Source organism: Musa acuminata, unplaced genomic scaffold, assembly GCF_036884655.1.
Source record: "Musa acuminata AAA Group cultivar baxijiao unplaced genomic scaffold, Cavendish_Baxijiao_AAA HiC_scaffold_495, whole genome shotgun sequence".
NCBI classification, from domain to species: Eukaryota; Viridiplantae; Streptophyta; class Magnoliopsida; order Zingiberales; family Musaceae; genus Musa; species Musa acuminata.
In genome coordinates this window covers 20001-25000 of record NW_027020740.1, presented here as the reverse complement: position 1 = coordinate 25000, position 5000 = coordinate 20001, and positions in this window count along the sequence as shown.

Sequence of the window (5000 nt, the reverse complement as noted above, 5' to 3'; positions counted from 1 at the left end):
GCTGCGCGAGCGAGCGGCGAGCGGCGGACAGCGAGCGAAGCGAGAGGCAGCACCGTCCCTGCTATACGAAAGCCCCATCCAGCCCTGTGCCACCTGGGGGGTTCCAGGGTGCTGAGATGGCTGACGTTTTGCTCCGCTCTCGACGGTCACCGCGCAACGCAAGAACAGGCCAAAAACTGGCCAAAACGGCCCAAAAACGGGCCAAAACTGGCCATTTTTGGCTGCGCGAGCGAGCGGCGAGCGGCGGACAGCGAGCGAAGCGAGAGGCAGCACCGTCCCTGCTATACGAAAGCCCCATCCAGCCCTGTGCCACCCGGGGGGTTCCAGGGTGCTGAGATGGCTGACGTTTTGCTCCGCTCTCGACGGTCACCGCGCCACACAAGAACAGCCCAAAAACAGGCCAAAACGGCCCAAAAACGGGCCAAAACTGGCCATTTTTGGCTGCGCGAGCGAGCGGCGAGCGGCGGACAGCGAGCGAAGCGAGAGGCAGCACCGTCCCTGCTATACGAAAGCCCCATCCAGCCCTGTGCCACCCGGGGGGTTCCAGGGTGCTGAGATGGCTGACGTTTTGCTCCGCTCACGACGGTCACCGCACCACACAAGAACAGCCCAAAAACAGGCCAAAACAGCCCAAAAACGGGCCAAAACTGGCCATTTTTGGCTGCGCGAGCGAGCAGCGAGCGGCGGACAGCGAGCGAAGCGAGAGGCAGCACCGTCCCTGCTATACGAAAGCCCCATCCAGCCCTGTGCCACCCGGGGGGTTCCAGGGTGCTGAGATGGCTGACGTTTTGCTCCGCTCACGACGGTCGCCGCGGCACGCAAGAACAGGCCAAAAACTGGCCAAAACAGCCCAAAAACGGGCCAAAACTGGCCATTTTTTGCTGCGCGAGCGAGCGGAGAGCGGCGAACAGCGAGCGAAGCGCGAGGCAGCACCGTCCCTGCTATACGAAAGCCCCATCCAGCCCTGTGCCACCCGGGGGGTTCCAGGGTGCTGAGATGGCTGACATTTTGCTCCGCTCACGACGGTCACCGCGCCACACAAGAACAGCCCAAAAACAGGCCAAAACAGCCCAAAAACGGGCCAAAACTGGCCATTTTTGGCTGCGCGAGCGAGCGGCGAGCGGCGAACAGCGAGCGAAGCGAGAGGCAGCACCGTCCCTGCTATACGAAAGCCCCATCCAGCCCTGTGCCACCCGGGGGGTTCCAGGGTGCTGAGATGGCTGACGTTTTGCTCCGCTCACGACGGTCACCGCACCACGCAAGAACAGGCCAAAAACTGGCCAAAACAGCCCAAAAACGGGCCAAAACTGGCCATTTTTGGCTGCGCGAGCGAGCGGCGAGCGGCGAACAGCGAGCGAAGCGAGAGGCAGCACCGTCCCTGCTATACGAAAGCCCCATCCAGCCCTGTGCCACCCGGGGGGTTCCAGGGTGCTGAGATGGCTGACGTTTTGCTCCGCTCTCGACGGTCACCGCGCAATGCAAGAACAGGCCAAAAACTGGCCAAAACGGCCCAAAAACGGGCCAAAACTGGCCATTTTTGGCTGCGCGAGCGGCGAGCGGCGGACAGCGAGCGAAGCGAGAGGCAGCACCGTCCCTGCTATACGAAAGCCCCATCCAGCCCTGTGCCACCCGGGGGGTTCCAGGGTGCTGAGATGGCTGACGTTTTGCTCCGCTCTCGACGGTCACCGCGCAATGCAAGAACAGGCCAAAAACTGGCCAAAACGGCCCAAAAACGGGCCAAAACTGGCCATTTTTGGCTGCGCGAGCGAGCGGCGAGCGGCGGACAGCGAGCGAAGCGAGAGGCAGCACCGTCCCTGCTATACGAAAGCCCCATCCAGCCCTGTGCCACCCGGGGGGTTCCAGGGTGCTGAGATGGCTGACGTTTTGCTCCGCTCTCGACGGTCACCGCGCAATGCAAGAACAGGCCAAAAACTGGCCAAAACGGCCCAAAAACGGGCCAAAACTGGCCATTTTTGGCTGCACGAGCGAGCGGCGAGCGGCGGACAGCGAGCGAAGCGAGAGGCAGCACCGTCCCTGCTATACGAAAGCCCCATCCAGCCCTGTGCCACCCGGGGGGTTCCAGGGTGCTGAGATGGCTGACGTTTTGCTCCGCTCTCGACGGTCACCGCGCAATGCAAGAACAGGCCAAAAACTGGCCAAAACGGCCCAAAAACGGGCCAAAACTGGCCATTTTTGGCTGCACGAGCGAGCGGCGAGCGGCGGACAGCGAGCGAAGCGAGAGGCAGCACCGTCCCTGCTATACGAAAGCCCCATCCAGCCCTGTGCCACCCGGGGGGTTCCAGGGTGCTGAGATGGCTGACGTTTTGCTCCGCTCTCGACGGTCACCGCGCAATGCAAGAACAGGCCAAAAACTGGCCAAAACGGCCCAAAAACGGGCCAAAACTGGCCATTTTTGGCTGCACGAGCGAGCGGCGAGCGGCGGACAGCGAGCGAAGCGAGAGGCAGCACCGTCCCTGCTATACGAAAGCCCCATCCAGCCCTGTGCCACCCGGGGGGTTCCAGGGTGCTGAGATGGCTGACGTTTTGCTCCGCTCTCGACGGTCACCGCGCAATGCAAGAACAGGCCAAAAACTGGCCAAAACGGCCCAAAAACGGGCCAAAACTGGCCATTTTTGGCTGCGCGAGCGAGCGGCGAGCGGCGGACAGCGAGCGAAGCGAGAGGCAGCACCGTCCCTGCTATACGAAAGCCCCATCCAGCCCTGTGCCACCCGGGGGGTTCCAGGGTGCTGAGATGGCTGACGTTTTGCTCCGCTCTCGACGGTCACCGCGCAATGCAAGAACAGGCCAAAAACTGGCCAAAACGGCCCAAAAACGGGCCAAAACTGGCCATTTTTGGCTGCACGAGCGAGCGGCGAGCGGCGGACAGCGAGCGAAGCGAGAGGCAGCACCGTCCCTGCTATACGAAAGCCCCATCCAGCCCTGTGCCACCCGGGGGGTTCCAGGGTGCTGAGATGGCTGACGTTTTGCTCCGCTCTCGACGGTCACCGCGCAATGCAAGAACAGGCCAAAAACTGGCCAAAACGGCCCAAAAACGGGCCAAAACTGGCCATTTTTGGCTGCACGAGCGAGCGGCGAGCGGCGGACAGCGAGCGAAGCGAGAGGCAGCACCGTCCCTGCTATACGAAAGCCCCATCCAGCCCTGTGCCACCCGGGGGGGGTTCCAGGGTGCTGAGATGGCTGACGTTTTGCTCCGCTCTCGACGGTCACCGCGCAATGCAAGAACAGGCCAAAAACTGGCCAAAACGGCCCAAAAACGGGCCAAAACTGGCCATTTTTGGCTGCACGAGCGAGCGGCGAGCGGCGGACAGCGAGCGAAGCGAGAGGCAGCACCGTCCCTGCTATACGAAAGCCCCATCCAGCCCTGTGCCACCCGGGGGGTTCCAGGGTGCTGAGATGGCTGACGTTTTGCTCCGCTCTCGACGGTCACCGCGCAATGCAAGAACAGGCCAAAAACTGGCCAAAACGGCCCAAAAACGGGCCAAAACTGGCCATTTTTGGCTGCGCGAGCGAGCGGCGAGCGGCGGACAGCGAGCGAAGCGAGAGGCAGCACCGTCCCTGCTATACGAAAGCCCCATCCAGCCCTGTGCCACCCGGGGGGTTCCAGGGTGCTGAGATGGCTGACGTTTTGCTCCGCTCTCGACGGTCACCGCGCAATGCAAGAACAGGCCAAAAACTGGCCAAAACGGCCCAAAAACGGGCCAAAACTGGCCATTTTTGGCTGCACGAGCGAGCGGCGAGCGGCGGACAGCGAGCGAAGCGAGAGGCAGCACCGTCCCTGCTATACGAAAGCCCCATCCAGCCCTGTGCCACCCGGGGGGTTCCAGGGTGCTGAGATGGCTGACGTTTTGCTCCGCTCTCGACGGTCACCGCGCAATGCAAGAACAGGCCAAAAACTGGCCAAAACGGCCCAAAAACGGGCCAAAACTGGCCATTTTTGGCTGCACGAGCGAGCGGCGAGCGGCGGACAGCGAGCGAAGCGAGAGGCAGCACCGTCCCTGCTATACGAAAGCCCCATCCAGCCCTGTGCCACCCGGGGGGTTCCAGGGTGCTGAGATGGCTGACGTTTTGCTCCGCTCTCGACGGTCACCGCGCAATGCAAGAACAGGCCAAAAACTGGCCAAAACGGCCCAAAAACGGGCCAAAACTGGCCATTTTTGGCTGCACGAGCGAGCGGCGAGCGGCGGACAGCGAGCGAAGCGAGAGGCAGCACCGTCCCTGCTATACGAAAGCCCCATCCAGCCCTGTGCCACCCGGGGGGTTCCAGGGTGCTGAGATGGCTGACGTTTTGCTCCGCTCTCGACGGTCACCGCGCAATGCAAGAACAGGCCAAAAACTGGCCAAAACGGCCCAAAAACGGGCCAAAACTGGCCATTTTTGGCTGCACGAGCGAGCGGCGAGCGGCGGACAGCGAGCGAAGCGAGAGGCAGCACCGTCCCTGCTATACGAAAGCCCCATCCAGCCCTGTGCCACCCGGGGGGTTCCAGGGTGCTGAGATGGCTGACGTTTTGCTCCGCTCTCGACGGTCACCGCGCAATGCAAGAACAGGCCAAAAACTGGCCAAAACGGCCCAAAAACGGGCCAAAACTGGCCATTTTTGGCTGCACGAGCGAGCGGCGAGCGGCGGACAGCGAGCGAAGCGAGAGGCAGCACCGTCCCTGCTATACGAAAGCCCCATCCAGCCCTGTGCCACCCGGGGGGTTCCAGGGTGCTGAGATGGCTGACGTTTTGCTCCGCTCTCGACGGTCACCGCGCAATGCAAGAACAGGCCAAAAACTGGCCAAAACGGCCCAAAAACGGGCCAAAACTGGCCATTTTTGGCTGCACGAGCGAGCGGCGAGCGGCGGACAGCGAGCGAAGCGAGAGGCAGCACCGTCCCTGCTATACGAAAGCCCCATCCAGCCCTGTGCCACCCGGGGGGTTCCAGGGTGCTGAGATGGCTGACGTTTTGCTCCGCTCTCGACGGTCACCGCGCAATGCAA